Genomic DNA, 20518 nt, shown 5'->3' with positions numbered 1-20518 from the left:
TTCTTTAAATTTCTACAAATCATTATTCTTTTTAATTTTCAAGATATGTGGTCTTGTTTTTTCTAAATAATTATATTTTTCAATATTTTCTGTCTAAAAAGAAGTTTGTAATTTGATTTTGTATGAATTAGAAAGTTAAATTGGAGGGTTTCGCAACCTGTAGCTTTAATTCAACAGGTGGCTTTCAATAGAAATGTCTTACACAAAAATAGAAAATTAAAGAGAAAATGCTGTACAACAGAGCATCTTAAAGCTTACACAGCTCTCCTGACATCTTGTTAAAATGGAGAGCCATGTGAGTAGGTATCAGGTGGAGACAGCTATTTCACATTTGTCACAAGCTTTCAGGGTTGTCAGTGATGCTCTCACTTATAGAGAATTTGAAGCAACAAAGTATTCTTATATTAAGGAAAAACAATGCTTCATCCACATTTAGTTTTTTTTTTTTTTTAAATCAGGAAAGTCCTTGTCAAGTTATTTCTATATACATGACACAATTTCCTCATTCTTCTGTTCCCTCAGTCACTTAACAAAATCTCCTTGTTATGAATTCAGACCTAATGATGGTAGCTATAAGCATATTCAAACATATTCAGGGCCTTCCCCTAACTGGCCAACTTCTGAGAGATGTGAAAACAGTGACCATCCCAGGCTGTCTTCTGTCAACTCCCTGTCACCACCATCACTTCTGGAAGCACATTTTCCAGAGCCCCCTTTCCTCTCTGGTTCCCTACGGAGTTGCTCACAAGGCACTTTACCCTAGATCTGGAGGTCAGAAGAGGAGGATTCAGTGCCTTCCATCAGCACCTGCAGGTGCTTATCTCTGATAAGTGAGAGATCGAAGAATCACCTGGGGAGGGGCTGCGGTGGCTAGAGCATCAGCGCCTCCATCTCTGGCCTTCCTAGACAGGCCTGAGGACCATGTGGCTAGGCAGCCTATATCTCCAATGGTATAAATTCTCTGACTTACGGGGGATCATTGAGGAATCACTGTTTCTAGTGTCTGCTTCCCTTATTACTATATCCTCAGGCCTTTGAAAGAGTGATGTTTGGACATTACTTCCCTATAGGAAGAAATTCCTGCTTGGAATAGAGTGGCTTCTCTTTTCCTGTACAAATCTCGGCAGACACCATGACACACACTCCTCAGGTGTAATGATCTGGGGGAAAGGGAGTCAGTCAGGGGGCCGAGGAGCCTCCTTGCCCTTCTCCCAAAGCCTCCAGTGATGTCCAAAGTGGGGCTGCCACTGAGAAACTGTCTGAGCAGGTGCAGGCATCAGAGGAGCAGCAGGGGCAGCCCAGCCCCTCACATCTGCTTTCCTGGTGGTTTATGCTCTGACCTGTAACACTGTGGGCAGGTAACTGTTAGACTGCAGGCAATAGTAGGTCCCAGCATCTTCAGGCTCCAGGCTGCTGATGGTGATGGTGAAGTCGGTCCCAGATCCACTGCCGCTGAACCGTGATGGACCCCAGTTTCCAACTTGGATGCTGCATAGATCAGGAGCTTAGGAGCTCTCCCTGGTGCTCCTGATGATACCAGGCTAACGACTTGTTAATGTTCTGACTGGCCCGGCAGGTGATGGTGACTCTTTCTTTTGGAGCCATGGACAGGACAGCAGGAGATTGGGTCAGCATAATCTCGCCATGGGAGGCTGAAACCACACAGGAAACATCAGCAGAGTCTCAGGATATGTACATGGAAGTCACCAGTATCTAGTTAGGTAGGACAGAGAATACTATTCATATTTTTAAAAAGCCTAATTCATCTGTGGAAGGATTCCCAATGAAGAAAGAAAATCAGGATGGAAAACCATACCCCCCTTAACCTGCCTTGTCAAATATTCTCAACTGGAACCCAGAAGAGCAGAAGGTCAAGAACTGTGATGGAGTCACCATCTTGTTGCTTTTGAGGGGTCCAGTGTGTTCCTGCCACCCACCCAGAGACTCTAAGACTCTGAGAGGCAGAAACACTTCAGATCTAAGAGCATGAAGATATGGAAATTATGAGGCATGTGTATTGCTTAAGTACTCAAAAATTAAGTTTGTCAAAATAATCCCCCACTGGGCTCCATTCTTCTCTGGGTGAGTTAAGTCTCCCTCTTCTAGGCATGTGGAGGTTTTGAAAGTATTTGGCCCCATGCTAGGCCAAATACAAGGTCTACCAGCAGGGGGTATGGCATATGATCTAATGCAGTCCTCTGGTGGACTTTGCTTTCACTGGCAGTGAAGAGCGGGTCACATCCTCAATCTCAGCCTAGGGCTATCTTAACTCCCTGCTCTCTGCTACAGTGCATTGTATAAACATCCCCCTGAGCATCCCGCCAGGCCATACTCTATCAATTACATCCTGTTAATTGCACACGATGAGCAAGAAATGGTGAGGACTTCACTAACTTGCAAAAACACATGTGCTCCAACAGTGGGATGCAAACCCTACAAAAATTCATGTGGCTCCCCTCCCTGGTGGCTGTTTCAGGGGTCCAGACATCTGAGGAATGCAGGCAAATCCTCTCTGAGGTAAAGGACAAGTACTTGTAACTTGTAGCTCTGACCACAGAGGTTGAAACACAGCACCTTGTTGATAAAGGACAAGTACTTGAATCTTGTACCTCTGAACACAGGTTGAAGCACAGTATCTTGAGGAGTATTGAGTGATGAGACAACAGAATCCACACTTGGATTAGCTACACCATTCCGTTTGTTTTTTTTTACCTAATTTGGAAGTCACTAGTTTAGAGTCTGTACAGAGCCAGGAGGGACTCTGTATCAGGTTTGGGCTGTGATGGGAGTGACGTTATCATGTGGGCCCTATGACCTCTCATGTCGTTGGGTGGTATGTGCATCTGTGACCAGGAAGGATGGTGTGGACACTTTGGCAAGCCCAGATGAAGATTCATAGCACAGACTTCCCAGTTCTTTGGCAAGACTTGGCCCTTCTCAAATACAATCTATTCACTTTTCAGCAAGTAGTTTCCAGTGTAGCATAGACCCCAGTAGACCTGTGTATCCCACATCAGTTAACTGTGTGACAGAGCTGTTCCTCCTAAAGCAAACATGTCAGACACACCAGATTGTAAGATTGGGTGGAGCCCAGCATCAGTCAACTCAGGAAGGAGAAAGTATTTTCTTTAGTATTGGATCCAAGCAGATTCAGCAGGCACTCTTAATTTATGGGACAAGAGTTTCAGACCTCCACAATACTCACCATTCTTGCCCAGGCACCCCTGCAAGAGCTCCTATTTTCAGCCTCAAGAGGCTTTATATTTAATGCATTTTCTTATTTCTGCATTCTTCCTGCTTCAGCAGCAAAAGAGTAAAAGACTTGCCCAAGAGCATACATTTGATATTCAAGCCAGAAAATCCTTAGCCCCAATCCTACTCTCTTCCTTTCAATGAGAGGTGCAATTTGTGACAACTCCCTCTATCCAAATCCCCCTGGGTACCAGAGGACAAGAGGCACACCTATAGTCTGCAGCCCTCTATAATTTTTAAACTCTCCAATCTTATGTCTAAGTAGCTTGTTGACTTTGCTTCTCCATACTTCTCATGAAATACACAGTAAAAAATACAGGCCAGCTGTACTTCTCTCTGTTTGCTTTTCTCACCTCGGTACTGCCTGTGTTGCAGGGTGGCATGCTGTGTGTTCTGTTCCCAGGGGACTATGCATATAATAAAAACTTCTTACTGCATTGTAATTGCTTTCCTGTCTTTGTTTCTTTTTTTTAATTTATTTATTTTCAGCATAACAGTATCATTATTTTTTCACCACACCCAGTGCTCCATGCAATCCGTGCCCTCTATAATACCCACCACCTGGTACCCCGACCTCCCACCCCCCCACCACTTCAAACCCCTCAGATTGTTTTTTAGAGTCCATAGTTTGTTTCTTAACACATCTGTTTAAAGACAAAGGGCCTCTCAACCAGCTACTAGCATAGAAAGGACTCTAGGTTCTGCCCAGGTTCGCATGATATGTTGATGTAAGTTAAACTGGACAGCTCCTATATCATACCATAAGGAAATAAGATGTTTAGTTAGTAGACGCTCAAGGAGCACAAATGGTCATTGACTTAATGTGGCTGGGGAAGTGGCCTGAAGTAGGGATATGGATGCCCTATGGGGTGGCTGGCTAGGAAGGGTCTGGAAGGAGGAGAGTGAAAGGATAAAGGCAGAAAGATCAGAAGCAAGAAATTACCCAATCTAAACCAAAATGAGAAGCTAAGCTAAAAACAAAATGAAACAAAACCCCCAAATCTAAAACAACAACAACAAAAACTCCTCAGAATCTGGGATACATGGGACCAAACAAAAGATCTAACATTTGTGCCATTGGAATCCTAGAAAGAGTGCAGAGAGAGGATGGAGATGAAAAATATTTTGAGTAAGTAATTGCTGAAAATTTTCACATTCAGCAGACCCCTAACAGCATAAACCTGAAGAAATACATGTCAAGACACACATATGAAAATTTCTGAGCACTGAAGAAAAAGGAAAAAATATCATAGGCTGAAAGAGAAAAACCACACTTACCCAGAGAGGAAAACACCTCGAATGACAGAGGATTTCTATTCAGAAACCATGGGGACCAGAAGGAAATGATGTCAACATTTTTTTTCTAGATATAATTGACATATAACATTGTATAATTGAAAGTTTTACTCAGTTGATCTATGTTTATATTGTGAAATGATTACCAACACAAGGAGAGTTAATGCAACTTCCACTTTACATAATTTTCCTTCTTGTTTTACTTATTCACTTTTTGTGGTGAGAACTTTGAAGTTCTAATCTCTTAGTGACCTTCCAGTACAATATAATACTGTTAACTACAGTCTCCATGCTGTACATGAGACTATGAGAAATTATTTTATACACAGATGTTTGTACCCTGTGATCAAGATCTTCCCTATTTATCTCACCACCCAGCCCCTGGCAACCACCAATCTAGTCTCTGTTTCTATGTATTTGGCTTTTTTAGATTCCACATGGAAGTGATATTATACATAATATCTTTCTCTTTCTTCCTTATTTCACTTAGCATTTTACTTTCAAGCTCATCCATGTTGTCCGAAATGGCAAGATTCCTTTCCCTTTGATGGTTGAGTAGTATTTCATTGTGTGTGTACACATGTATAACACAGCTTCTTTATCCATTTATCCATCAGTGGACATTTAGGTTGTTTCCATATCATGGCTGTTTTAAATCATGCTGCAATGGACTCAGTGGTGCATATATATTTTCAAATACCCAGTAGTGGAATAGCTGGATCATAGGGTGGTTCTATTGTTAAGTTTCTGAGGAAACTCCATACTGTTTTCCATAGTGACTGCACCAATTTTCATCCCCAGCTACAATACCTGAGGGTATTTCTCCTTATCCTCTCCATATCCTCTAAATCCATATCCTCTATAACCTTTGGTATTTCTTCGTGTTTTTTTTTTTTTTTTGATAAATAGATACTGAATTTTTTCAAATACTTTTTCTGCCTCTGTTGAGACAATCTTATGATTTTTACCCTTAATTTTGTTAATGTGACATATCATGCTGATTGATTTAAGGATATTGAACCATCCTTGCATCTCTGGAATAAATCCTACTTGATCATGATATCTTTTAATATATTGATGAATTTGGTTTGCTAATATTTTGTGGAGGATTTTTGCATCTATGTGCATCAGTGATATCGGCTTCCAGGTCTAACCCTTCTGTTCTGGACGCCAAGAGCTACAGCCTTGTCTCCCATCCCCTCGGGCTCTAGGCAGGGCTAGCCCCCAGAATGAGATCTGGGAGGGGAGGCAGATGCACATAGCTTAGGCTCCCTGAAAATACAGAGACATGATAATGTGGGCATGCATCTTACTCCAAACTGCATGTAGGTAAACAAATGTTTCATTTCAAAAACCCTGTTATTTGCCCTATAAATATGGCCCTTGTGGGGATGGTTCATTGGAAGCATCCCCTGAGAGGAGAATGCTCTGCCCAGGTCTCTCAGTCGGGTCTCCAGCCTGGGTGTCTCCACGGGGCTTCCCGAGGTGGTGAGGTGGGGGGTTGTAAGTACCCCATAGGAGGTAAAGTGGCCTTATTCTCATTTCTTGCCTACTATTCCCTTCCTGTAAGTGCATATTCCTTTCATTTTCTATTAGTTTTTCAATAATAATAATAAGTAATAATAATAATAATAATAATAATATAAAGTTTTCTTTCCCTTTTGAAGCCAAAATAGGGCTGTGGTGAATCTTTTGTGCAGCAAGGGAGATGAGGGCTACTGATGTAGATGTTTATCACACTTAATAATACCTTGGCAGCAACATCTAAACTGGCACTGACCACTCACTGGGCACCCTAGCCTACTTCCATTGACACATAAAAGTAACAATCAAAGGGGAAATTGAGGGACGGAGTGATGGGTGAATCAACCCTTTGTGAGGGTGAGGTGTGAATCCCCAGGCAGGGTCTACTTGATACAGGCTCTATCTGGGTCTTAGGAAATGGCTAATTTCACGAAGCAGTGCAGCAGCCAAAGGGACCACAGAATAGCCAGGGTTCCACCTGCCAGAGGAAGACTCAGGCGTCTGCCCCACTCACAGGACAGATGGCAGAAGTTTTGTAGCTGTACTTGCAGTGTGCCCGAAGCTTCCACAGCCTCTGCCCTCCTCACCAGGCCTGCATGCTTGACGTCTTAAGGGAACCCCACCCCTGCCCCCTTCCCTCTGCTTAAGAAGGAACAGCAGGACGAGGAACAGGTGCAGGGAAGTTTATATGGTACCCAAGGAACCCTGCCCTGATTTCTCAAACCCCTAGAGGGAACTGAATTTTCCTGAGGGCACCTGGATTTCATTTATTGCTCAAATCAACACAAACATAAATATTGAACTGAAAATACAGAATAACTGAAAATTAGAATTCAGACTTCTTCTAGGTCCAAGGAGGGTCCCATGTGTCTCCCTGAGTGAGGAAATTCTGGGCCTTTCTTCTGTCTATTCCATCTCTCTGGCCCTTGCACAGCTCTGGGACTCAAGCTCAAGTTCTTACCTCATTCTTACTCATCTGCAGGAGAAAATGGCTTCAGAGCTCGATGTTCCCCATTCTCCACTTTCTTTCCATGGCTTCCAATTCTTTTGTCCTTCCCTGCCTCCCATTATTTGTTTCTCAGCATATTTTGTTATTTTACCACAGCTGTTGATATGAAGAGCCAAGTTCATCATTTCTGGAAACTGAACCCACTAAAAACATTTTTAAATAGAAAATAGAAGCTCTTCATTTGATTTTAGAGCAGTTTGTCATTTTAGAACTTCTAGGTTGTTCCCAGAACTTCTGAGTTGACTTTTGGGTGTTCCTGTCATAAACTTTATTTTGGAGTTATTTTTGGCTCCTTACATTTCAGCTGGGCACTTTCACAACCCTCTGCTTGTGAGATTTGCTTCTGTTCCCCCTGACTGCTTTGCATAAACCCCTCCAGGCCCAGACCTGTGGCTCAGGCTGTATAAAAGGGGTCTTTGCTACATGAGCTGAGCTGCATCAGGCAGGCAGGGGCAGCAAGATGGCCTCACAGAGGCAGGTCCTCCTGTCCTTGTTGCTGTGGGTCTCAGGTGAGAAGCTGAAAGTGCCATAATCCTTCCAGAGTAGTGTCATTTTAAATAATTTTTTAAGATATATAATGAGTAACACTGGTTATTTCCAGACTAGACCCAATGATGTCCTACCATGTGGTACCATGAGGAAGCATGCTTGGAATGACATATTTCAGTGTGACTGGGATAAAGTGCGTTTGTATCACCATTTTTCTGATTGCAGGTGCCCATGGGGACATCACGATGACTCAGTCTCCAGGCTCTCTGGCTGTGTCTCCAGGTCAACGGGTCACCATGAATTGCAGAGCCAGTCAGAGTGTTAACAACTATGTAGCCTGGTACCAGCAGAAACCTGGGCAGGCTCCCAGGCTCCTCATCTATGCTGCATCCAGCAGGGCCACGGGCATCCCAGACCGGTTCAGCGGCAGTGGGTCTGGGACAGACTTCACCCTCACCATCAGCAACATCCAGGCCGAAGATGTGGGGGACTATTACTGCCAGGAGGAATATAACTATCCGCCCACAGTGCTTCAACCTTAAACAAAAACCTCCTCCCTGGGGTCGCGGGTCACGGAGGTTTTGCTGCACCAGCTGCTTCATCTTCGCTCAGCCCTGAACATGTGCGTTCCCCTATCTGCCTGAGAAGTCACGTCTCCTGACTTACTTCTTGAAGGTCTTGTAAGGCCCAGCAGAAAATGAAGAGTCCAGACTTTTCCTTCATTCCCCACCCCTTTAAAAAAAAAAAAAGATTTTATTTATTCATTTGCCAGAGATAGACAGAGCACAAGCAGACGAAGCAGGAGGCATAGGGAGAAGCAGGCTCCCTTCTGAGCAGGGAGCCCAATGCGGGACTCCATCCCAGGATGCTGGGATCATGACCTGAGCTGAAGGCAGACATTTAACCAACTGAGCCACCCAGGCATCCCTCCTGCATCCATTTTTGTGGGAGGTTAATGAAGACAAATGCTGTGAAAATGTCTTAGGGATGCTGTTGGGCGTTTTGTGTCCCAGGAAGCTGTGTGTTTCCCAGGTTCTCATGGCAGGAGTGAGCCAGGAAGCTCTGTCTTTAGCCTCTGACAAAGGGCCATGAACTTTACACCCTACGGATCAGTTCTCACTTCCTGCTCCTCTTGGACTCTGGGACATTTCTCTTTTATTTCCTCATTCTCTTTTCCTCATCCTCCTTCACCCTCCTACTCAGAACCTTCCCAGGATGAAACCTTTGAGCTCTCCTATTCAGAATCTCCCACATGGAAGGTAGTGTCCCTCTCGCTTTTTCCTTCCATGGGCCCTGTTTCCCAGCCTTCCTGGTCAGTGTCCTGCACATTCATTTCTGCTCCGGCTCCTTTCCTACATCCCTTCTCTCTCTTCTCTATTTCTCCCAGGCTTACTCATTCTCACAAAGGCAATTCTCGCATTATTATTTTTTTCATTTTATCTATTTATTGCTGGTGAGGAGGGGCTGAGGGAGATGGTGAGACTCTCAGGTAGATACCCTGTTGAGTGGGGACCTAATGCCCGCTCTTCTGAGATCATGACCTGAACCACGAGTCGGCCACTCAACAGACTGAGCCACCCAGGTGCTTTGATTCCCTCACTCTTCAATCCTGTCACATAGGAACACAGGACACTGTGCCTCCACACCTTTTTCACCACTTGTCATCTTTTTCTTTAAAGTCATCCGTTCGGCACTCAGGTCCAGGAATCCAGAACCATGGCCCAAACTAAAGGCAGAGGTTCAACCAACTGAGCCACGCATTGTCCCTGTGATGCTCAGCATTGTAATGTTGGAGAACTTGTAATGATTTTCTGATGGCGCACCTAAGGCACGGACACGAGAGTGACTGATCAAGATTGGGTGGATCATTTCTGATGATCCAAGAGATGATTGGAGGAGGGTCAGCCAAACAACTGAGAGAGCAGGTAATAGAAGATCATATCCTGAATACAGTGAAACCACCCGGAGTTGTGACAGGCTGAGAGAAGCTCTAGGATATGGGAACTAAAATATTCCAGTAACCAGGAGAGACTTTGGGGCTGGTGTTTGTCTGCAATAAGGAGTGATCCTAGAGTGGCGTAGCCTACCTATCTTGATTTCAAACATTGTTCTTCCACTTTCTAGGCAGGCCTATTAGTCTAGAAGTGGCTGAAGGGGGCTACAGAACCGTCTCTTCTAAAACCACCACCTCAGGGTGGTCTTAGAAGAGACGGTTGGCGCAGGGCTACTGTACATGTCAGTGGTTTGGTGGGTAAGCGTGGGGGGAGAAGGTGTCCAGGTGGTAAGTCCTCTATCTCCCCCGTCTTCCATATTTTTTGTTTGCCACCCTCATATAATCTGCTTTTGCTGTTCTTTCCAAATTTAAAACGTTTTCTAGTGACAAACGTAGCCTGCTCTTTGCTCCTAGTTTTGCAGTAGAAGACTTTTTTTTTTTAATGTTAAAAATATGTTGGGAAAAGAATAATGTGCATTGGTTCCAGCACAAGGATAGACTGAGATATAGTGCTGTCTCCTTCCTGAGCTGTTTTTTTCTGGGTTAAAATTTGAATGGCAAAGCCAGGAAATAGGAGTGCTCAGCAGACAGAGACTACAGACATCCTGTAGAGAGGAGGTTCTGCATATGAGCGGCTGTTGGAGGCAATGGGAAGTGAGGTAGAGGCGTGTGGAGAGGGCCAGGCTAGGGCTGTCATGACTAGAATGAGGGCTGAAGTTTGATGTGGGTCCTATCATTGTGACGGTACATCCTGATGTAAGACTGGCCATATTGTCATCCTGATGAAGTCGGCCATATTGTCTTCAGCTTGCAGCCTGCGGATGGTATGAATCAAGTCTGTCCTAGAGCCGCTGCCTCTGAACGGGAGGGCACCCCATAAACTCAGGTGGAAGAGAGGTAAATGAGGGCCTTCAGTCCGTGCTGGTGCAGGCTAAGCAGTGCTTCCTGGCCATGTGGTGGGGGCTCTCACTGGCCTTGCAGCTGATGGAGACTCTCTCCTGGGGAATGGCCAGGGACCTGGCAACTCAGGAAAGTGTCATGTGCCCACTGGAAGCTGCCATCAGAGACGCACTGGGCTGATGCAGAGATGCTGTGTTTCTGTTAGAGCCAGAGTGAGGCTCACCTCCCAAGGTGAGGCCAGGCCCTAAGCTAGCCAGTGCATTTGGTGGCATTCATTTCCTGTCCCCTCCCAATACCACTCTTCTCAGGGAGCACGAGCATCTCCCCTGAGGGAACTCTCAACTTGGGGACATTCTCTCAGCTGGACCTTAAGAGCAGGAGCCTGAGGATCTGGCACTACCAGCCTTCCTCACGCCCGCCCAAGTCTGTTCAGACCTTCTCTGTGGAAAAGACCCGGTGAGCAGCATCATGCCTGTGGTGGAGGCAATAGAGGTGGGAGGTTAATGTAAATGCCCAGCTGGCAGAGCTTGCAGAGTCCAAGGTTGTGTTGGTACGTGGTGGTGCTGCCTGCTGGCCACTCCCTTCAGCCCCCTGCACTTACCTGGCCCTCCCCCTGACAGATGACAAACAACTAGAATGATCTATTAGGTGGTGGTAAGTCACATGTGGCTCAGCATGATCCTGTCTGGGAAAAGTCACTGGGAGCCACTTGAGAGGGCATTTTGTAGAAGATGAAGAATTAGTTCATGAGAAATTGTTGAGGTGATAGAGGATGTGCTCTTGCCCTGCGAGCTGGGATTCACACGGGTTTGTCTTTTGGGCTTTGTCACGGTACCTGAACATGACACGTCAATTTAGAGGCAGGCTGAACGTGAAGTTGGGCACGGGGGGGGGGGGGGTTCTCCACTCTGAGCAGGAGTGACTGCTCTGCCTGGGAGGGCTTCAGGAAGATAGGACATTGGTTTCTAGGACTGAGCAGATAGAGTCCTGGGCTTATCCACACTGAGGCAAGTTCCTTGATTAGTGTCTGTTCTCAGCCTTCACTAAGGTTCCATGCTCAGCCCTCTTACCCTTTCCAGGTGCTGAGGACATGTCAGGACTTCATTTAAGGTCTTTTACTCAGTGGGGCCCACTTTCTCTCCCCATTGGATCCAGGCCACCCTGGTTCACACTTTTATAACCCCGTGGTTTTCTGTTCCAGACAATAATCACAACTTGAAATACATAATTGTGGTAATTATAGGGTTTAAGAGTGTTCCTGAAATAACCTATAAACTCACAGTAATGGAGCCCAGGGCACTCTCCCATGTGGCATCTCAGACTAGAAGGCAAAGATTTAAGAAACTGGTCCCCAAATCCCTTGGGACATGCTTGAGCTATACTAGGAAATTTCTGGCCACCCAAAGTCCCACAGGGTGTTCTGAGAGCAGGTGTCCCCTTTGGCTACAACCTCAAGCTCTTCTGAGCTGATTTACAAGTTGTGTCATTAGACAAAACCCTAGGTTGTTCTCAAAATCCTTTAAGGTAGCTGGTCAGGACCCCTGAGGAGCAAGCCTCTGGTCCAGCTTTCAGAGATGGGGTCTGGGGCTCCCCTGCTGTGGATCCTGCTGCTCTGGGTTCCAGGTGAGAGGGGGGGCACATGGAAAAATGGTGGGAAAACTCACTGTGGTCACCATGCTTTCAGTGTGTCTGGGTTCTTGGTGACTGGAATTCAAGCATTTGGTGTGGGGTTCCAGTTGCTCAGTTACATTTTGTTTTCTGGTTCCTCAGAGTGTTGTCCTTGACTTTGACTACAATTTCATCAGTGCTGTGGGTCTCCACTGGGATGTTCTCAGTACTTCTGCAAATTTGTTGTGCTTCACATTCCAGGCTGCACTGGGGACATTGTGCTGACCCAGTCTCTAGCTTCTTTGACTGTGTCTCCAGGGCACAGGGTCACCATCTCTTGCAAGACCAGTCGAAAGTCCGTGACATTTTGGGCATGACACACTATATTACATGGTATCAGCAAAAATCAGGACAGCATCTGAGAATCCTGACTTATAAAGCATCCGGTCAAGTGTCTGGGGTCCCGGCCTGATTTAGCGGTGGTGGGTCTGGGACTGAATTCAGTCTCACGATGGATCCTATGGAAGATGGTGATGCTGCCAGTTATCACTGCCAGCAGAGTAAGGAGACTCCTCTCATGGTGCTCTGGGTGTAAACAAGACCCTCCCCAGGAGGCTGCTCAGTGAGGCTCCATCCTTCATATGTTCCTCCTCATGACCCAGCGTCTCTGGACGGTTTGGGTAAAAGGGTCAGACTATGAGAGAGGAAGGTCTCAGACTGACACATATCTGTGTGTTTGTGTTTTCCTCATAACCTGTTGTATAATTTAATGATCATATGACTTCAGGGGTCACATAGTCACTCTCCATGTTGTTCAGAAACTAAGAACTGGATGTAGTTGTCTGTGCTCCTTTGATTCAGGTTTCTCCATCTCTGTGTCTTTCTCAAAAACAACTTCTTCTGTCCTAGACATATTTACTTGTCCTTTTCTCTTTGCCTGATTTTCATGTCCTTTTTCTATGATACCCATCATGTATCTGGCCAAGGTCTTCTCTTGTCTGCTTTTTCTGTTTTGTAGAACATTACAGGTAGAGTGAACTCCAGAAACCTGAGTGTAGACAGTGACAAAGATTGAAGGGTCAGTTTTCATATCTGTCTCCACTCCTACGTTTCTATCATTTGGGCTTCTGTATCCTCCCCAAGGGGAGCTGGGGAAACTGACAAATAGTACCCTGTAACATGTCAGTGTCCTCAGATTACCATTAGTTTCTAAGCTTGTAACAGTGTGTCACCATTTAGGAATTTTACTGTCATATTCCTTTTTTATTGCCCCACAAAAAGTTAGGACAAACTCAGTGGCTAAAATACACATTGATCATCACACAGTTTCTAGGAGTCAGGCTTCTGGGCAGAGTTTACCTGGGTTCTCTTCTTGGGGTCGCCCAGGAAGAAACAAGGTGCTGGCCAGACTTCCTTCTCATCCAGAGGCTTGAAGAATCGGTTTCCAAGGTCTTTTCAGGTTGTGGGAAGAATTCTTTTCTTTGTGACTATCTTACTAAAGGTCCTGACCTTTGGTAGCTACAGGACAGAGGTCATATCAATGTCCTAGTGGCCACTCAAAGTTCCTGACATGTGAGATCCTTAGTAATCATCCCAGCAATGGGAAATCCATCCAGAAGAAAGAGAGTTTAATTTCTCCTTTAAGGGCATCGTCCTGATTTAGTGAGGACCCACCATCATAATCTTCATTTTAATTAACTCAGAATCAACTGACTTGGGATGGTAGTTACATCTGCCAAATCCCTTCCCCTCTGCAAGATTGCATTGGCTCGAAGGAAGTCACAGGCTTTGCCCACACTGAATGGGAGGGCATGAACCCTGCGGTGTAGGTGTCATACCCCCCAACCCTCAAGATCTCTTTGATACAACTATCCCACTTACATAAGGCTTTTTTTGTTTGCTTATTTCCATTCTCTTTCTCCCAAGAGTCTCTGGTGCCTAGGACATCAAATACAAAAGCTCCTCAGGTAATGGATCATGAACAGCATCAGACCTACCCCTCAGGGCCATGTTTCCCTTCTAGCTTCTCATATTTCTCCTATTGCTTCCCAACTGAAGAAATAGTCAATGTTTCCCTTGGCTTTGTGTTACATTTGTAATAAATTGATAAATAATATTAGGCATGTAATTTGAAAAATGCCTGAATTAGGAAAGAAAGAACCATCTCATATGAATGACCCAAGCTCCTACCCTAAGGACCTAGAAAATAAAGAGCAAATAAAATCCAAGCAGGTAGAATGAAGGAAATATAAGAATTAGAGTGAAAATCAATGGAATATATATTCTAGCCCCTCAAAAAACGTAGGATCCTTTTAAAACCAGCAAGGGGCAGAGAGCTACATGTATTGTCGTGCTATTGAGCCAAGGGCTGTGTATCATTCAGTTTCAGAGGGAAAGGTAAATGTTTGGCTCACAAAAAAAAAAAAAAAAAGAAAGAAAGAAAAAGAAAAAAAAAAAAGACTTGTTTTGGCTCCACCTGATAGTTGGATGGGGGCTGGTTCTCTTCTCTAGAGGGAGCCAGTGCCTGTCATTCGTGGAACATCCTTGCACCTATCTAGGCTCCAGATCACACTCTGGGGTTCTAGTTTCCCTATGTTTTGGGGTTCAGAGGTCTTTACAGAGACCTTAATGTATGGAATAAGGTTCAGTTCAGCAGCGGCCAGGGGAAGAGGTAGCACCCCTCTGGGGATTGGGATTTGCTGATGGAAATTATGTACAGCAGATTCTTACTACAGAGGAAATTCACCACCCACACTGCCCCTTTTTTTGGTAATGGTTTTGAATTAAGCTGTCTGGACAGGAACGTGTAAGTGATGCCCTGGTCCAGAGGTCCACATGCCTCCCCAAAGCCCTGAGAACTTTCCTTCTCCTCTGCCTGCCTAGCTTCTACAGGTAGAAGGACGACAGGGACTTCTAAGCCAAGACCCCCTCACCCACCTGCTGCTGAATTGCTTCTTCCTCTGCAACCAGAATACCCTTGGAATTATTTCCAACGGGCATCATTAGGAGAGCAGGTGTTTAGCTGGTGACAGGGCTCAGCCAGCATCATGGATTTTCCAGCTCAAATTATCAGTGTCTTGCTGTTTAGTATCACAGCTGAGAAAAAAGGAAAGCCCAAAACTTACAACCTCTTTGCCATCAGAGCTGGAGTCTAGGACCAGTTTTTTCTTTCTTTGGGTTGAGTCTTTTGGCAAATCTGCATGTTGCATGCTAGGAAGACGTTCCCTTCCTCTCTTTCTGCTTGCTTCCATCTCTTCTGTCTCTCCCATGTGATCTTAGTTTCCAGTGGGGGAACCATCTTGACCCAGTCTCCAGCCTCTCTGGCTGCTTCCCAAGAGAAGAGAGTCACCATCCTCTCAGAGACCAGCTCCAACATAAGCTCCAGCAACTTAAACAGGTACCATCAGAAGCCTGGAGCTTCCCCTAAGCTACTTGTTTACTTCTCAGCAAGCCTAGCTTCGGGGGTCCTGGCTCACCTCAGCAGGCATGGATGTGGGTGGGAACTCTTTAACTGTCTCACCACCAGTAGCCTGGGGGTCTAATGCGCAGCCAATTACTGTTGCCAGCAAGGGCAACAGTGTTAAAGACAGCAACAAAAGCTCTAGCTGTGGGCCCAGCTATGCTCCCTCAGATACCCTGAAGGTCATGGGCTCTGCATCCGAGTCTGGGAGACCGCACTGTGGCCATCTGTGGTGCCCTGGACTTGGCTGACTGTAGAAGATGCTGGGCTTTTCTCAGTGGGCTCCGTTTTGGCGACAGCCTGGTTCATGAAGGGAAAGGTGCAGCAGGTGTGATGCCATTCCTCCAGAGCATTACTCTTGTTTTGTTTTTGTTTGTTTGTTTAGGATTTTTATTTATTTATCTCTCAGAGAGAGAGAGCACAAGTAGGCAGAGAGTCAGTCAGAGGGAGAAGCAGAGTCCCCGTTGAGCAGAGAGCCAGAGATCTGCTGGATCCTTGGACCTTGGGATCATGACCTGAGCTGAAAGCAGACACTTAACTGACTGAACCACCCAGGCGCCCACCCCCAACTTAGATCATTCTTAAAACAAAGTTACTTTCTGCACTGCCCTGTAAGGCTTTCTTTGCTAACAGGATTGAATTAAGCCTGTCTGGACAGGATCCCATAAATAATGCCCTGGACCAGACATACACACACCTCACAAAAGTGCTGAGAACCTTCCCTCTCCTATGGCTGCCTAATTTACATAAATGGAAGGACCACAGAGACTTATAAGCCAGGACCTCCTCACTCACACCTTGCTGATTTGTATCTTCCTCTGGTACAAATAATTCTAAAATATATATGGAACCAGAAAAGACCCCCAAAGCCACAGGAATGTTGTAAAAGGAAGCCAAAGCTGGTGGCATCACAATTCCAGACTTCAAGCTCTATTACAAAGCTCTCATCATCAAGACAGTATGGTACTGGCACTAAAACAGACACTTAGACCCATGGAACAGAATAGAGAAACCAGAAATGGACCCTCAACTCTATGGTCAAGTAATCTTTGACAAAGTATGAAAGAATACTCAATGGAAAAAAATGAAAATCTCTTCAATGAAAGATATTGGGAAAACTGGACAGACACATGCAGAAAGATGAAACTGAACCAGTTTCTTAGACCATACACAAAAATGGACTCAAAATGGATGAAAGACCTTAATGTGAGACAGGAATCCATGAAAATCTTAGAGGAGAATACAGGCAGCAAACTCCATGACCTCGACCACAACAACTTCTTTCTGAATGTCTCTTCAAAGGCCAGGGAAACAAAGGCAAAAAATGAACTATTGGGACTTCATCGGGATTAAAAAGTTTTTTAGTAGAAATAAAGTAATTGTAGAAATAGAAAAAAGGGAACCATGACAATACAGTAATAGCCTACATTGCTCCATTATTGTGCAAGTCAATATCAGACAACCAGCTCTCTAGAAAATGAAAGTTCAGAAAGAAGAAATATTTATTTATTTATTTATTTAATATTTTAACAGCATAAGGAATCAAGTCAATGGTATTGTAATTGCACTGTATGGTGACAGATGTGGCCATAGAATAATGTATGAACTTGTTGAATCACTATGTTGTACAGCTGAAATAGGATAGCCCTATGTGTCAATGATGCTAATACAAAAAAAGAGGAAATATTTAAATCCTTGATCCAAACATCTTCCACAGGAATCCAAAGAAAAAGAAGTTCTTGTTCAGGGTCGATGTTCCAGGAGACTTCAGAATTCACCTCCTCCCATGGACACGTGGAACCTACAGCTATGTATGGGACAACTCCCACTGTGAGACATCTAGATACTAGCTGAGGGACTCCTAAACATTTATTGTATTATTTTAAATTATAATACACAAATATTCTTGCAAGAGAATGGGTTAAAGAGGTCATACCCACATTGGAACACGTGCACAAAGCTGGGACACATTCTTGCTATGAACTCCACCTCCAACAGAACCATATACCATTGGAAGGGATCTTGTAACTCCCGGTTGCTCCCTGAAGAGCAAAGGGTTTTGACCCAACTTCTAGTGCCTCAACTTGCAAAACTTCCACCTGAGGAACCGGCCCCAAAACACCTCAATCTGGAAGCCAGCGGGGCAGTGCATGGAGACTCCCCAAGAGAACAGTGAACAAAGAAACAGGGAGCAGATGGAACCCCTCTACCTCCCAGTCTTACCCTCAAAGAAGCCTATTTTCAGATCTTAAAGGCTGCTGCCTGACAGTTAGGCTTCCAATTCAGAACACATCTATGGACTGCCTGCAATCCTCCCTAGAAATCGGGGAAGACTGTGTTTGTACTCTGCATTCTCTCTCTGCCCAGCTCCAGGTCCCTAGTGTCTCCCTGGAAAGAGCTTGTGCACTTGTCTGGTGCCCCAGCACCCCTTGACCACCTGGCTCTGTTGGCCAGTAGGGCTGAAGTTCTCAGACCCACAGGGCTAGAGCAAATAAAAACAAATAATATTTGCAGAAATAATACTTGTGTGTTAGAACTGAAAAATAATACTTTCAATAAACTTGGAAATATTATAATAAGTTTGTGATAAGCTTGCAAACAGATAAACTTGCAAGAATATTTGTGTATTATAATTTAAAATAATACAATAAATATGTATAATAGATGGTAATACTTTATTAATTTGATATCTTGACTGAGTATAAGATTTTTCTGGATTGTTTTTCTGCAATTTCATTTATTATGGCATCAAAATTTGTACTTTTAGCAAACTCAGTTACCATATGTAATTGCAAATAACAATGTCTTTTGGCAAAATACAAGATCTCAAATATTTTTCAGTAAGTTTTAATTTTGAAAAGTTTTTTTCTGATGCAAAAGAAAAAAAAGCCCTGAGTTGTTTGGAATATTTTATAGTCTGCAATGACATTATGCTGTCTTTCTGATTAATTGTTTGAACTATAAATTTTAATATGTCTAGACATGATGAACCATTTCTAAAAGAAAAGACTTAACTCTTCACACAAATTAGTTTTGTGTAAATTGGATTTAATATCAGATACAAATGTATACCATATCTTAATGTTTCTTCTGACATTGCTTGCAATATAATATGTAGATATAAAACATGAAACTGACAATAGCTCCATAATTTGTATACATTTAAGAACACCTATTTATTACATTCTGCCTCTGTCCTTCAATTACAACTAATCCTCAAATAGTCTTATTAAAGAATGTTTAGTATGAAGCTTCATATAAAATAGTGCTCTTCATCAAATGTGACACTATTTAAACTTAACATTTACTTCTAGGACTGTGGCTACTTAGTTTACATTGCCATAGCTGTTTTCAAAACTGAGATCCTAAATTCCCTGAAGAATTCTCATAATTTTTTTTGACATATTGGTATGCTATGCTCTGCTCATTGCAAGTGTAGCTACCCTCTCTCTCTGCACAACACTGTTCAAATATCATAAACTATTTCCCTTCCTTGTACCTTTCATCCCTGTGACCTACGCATTCCATAACTGGAAGCCCGTTTGTCCCAATCTATGTCACACATTCTTCCCCTCCTGCCTGTTCCCTTCCCCTCAGGCAACCACCAGTTTGGTCTCTGTATTCAGGGGTCATTCTGCTTTTGTTTGTTTTGTTTTATATTTTAGATTCTACATATAAATGAAATCATATGATGTTTGTCTTTCTCTGGACTTACTTCAACTCACATAATAGCCTACTGGTCCACCCATGTTGTCTCAAATGGCTAGATTTCATTCTTTTTATGGCTGGGTAAAATTTCATTGTATATATGGACATTGTCTTTATAGGATTAGCAGCTTATATCTGCTATGGGTTTCCAAGTCTGTTTGGGAGCTTGAAGAAAAAGGTTTACAGTTGTTCTCGGCCATATTTCCTATGGGGTTAGTGTGTGTATAGAGTGTTACCTAGAGAACATAGTACAAGAACAGTTAGTATTGAAAGGGTCCATGGATAAAAGGATGAGACCGATACAAAGCAAAGGTCAAGCAAAGCTTTATTTTGCACCAAGCATCGAGAATCAAACTGACCGGCCAGGGCCGTCTCTTGCAAAGAGGCGACCCCTCCCAGTCTCACAGACTAACTTTTATAGAGTAAAGGCCATGTGATTGAGCCTGGCCACGCACAGGTGGCCAATGGAATTACATTCTACCCCATGATAGTCATCTAATTCAGCCTATGACCTTGGCTAGAATTTGTCTGGAGCCCAAAAGGCGGGGCTCACACTCCTTGTCGGGTAATACGTGCACTTTCCCTTGATTGGACGTTTCCACCTGGCCTGGCTCATCCTGGGCAGGTAGGGAGGTAATATATGCCCTTTCACTGATTGGACGTTTCCACCTGGCTGGACACATCCTTGTATGTGGGCTCTGTTATCAGGGGCTGGTCAGTCATATTTCACTAGTTCTGTTTCTAAGTGCTTTTCTCTTGGGTTGGAAGGGGCAGGTTCAATCTAAGTTTACTGCATAAACAACAAAATGGCTCACTCTGGCTAAGTAGGCTCTAACAGTATAAGTGGGAAAGAAGAAATTCAGAGAGTGGGAAAATAAGCAGTAATAAATTCTGAATGATATCAAATATTATCCTACTGAAAATATCACAAACTTTGTTAGCTCAAAAATGTATGTAATTCCCACCTAATCATGGTGGATAATCTTTTTAATGTGCTGTTGGATCCTGTTGGCTAGGATCTTGTTGAGAATCTTAACATCCATATTCATCAGAGATATTGGTCTAAAATTCTCCTTTTTGGTAGGGTCTTTGTCTGGTTTGGGGATCAGGGTAATGCTGGCTTCATAGAAAGAGTCTGGAAGTTTTCCTTCTGATTCAATTTTTTGAAACAGCTTCAAGAGAATAGGTGTTATTTCTTCTTTGAAAGTTTGGTAGAATTCCCCAGGGAATCCGTCAGGTCCTGGGCTCTTGTTTTTTGGGAGGTTTTCAATATCAGCCA

The 20518-nt window shown here is 44.0% G+C and overlaps 1 gene segment (V, D, J or C); it reads left to right on the top strand.

Annotated features, from left to right (window-relative positions):
- Positions 1–20518, top strand: part of LOC309870879 (immunoglobulin kappa variable 4-1-like) — a 73947-nt gene that overhangs the window by 15311 nt on the left and 38118 nt on the right. The window contains exon 3 of the V gene segment in view: positions 7461–7590.

This window comes from Mustela nivalis (assembly GCF_964662115.1).
Source record: "Mustela nivalis genome assembly, chromosome: 8".
NCBI lineage: Eukaryota > Metazoa > Chordata > Mammalia > Carnivora > Mustelidae > Mustela > Mustela nivalis.
The sequence above is the reverse complement of the archived record's forward strand: the minus strand, read 5'-3'. Positions and strand labels throughout refer to the sequence as shown.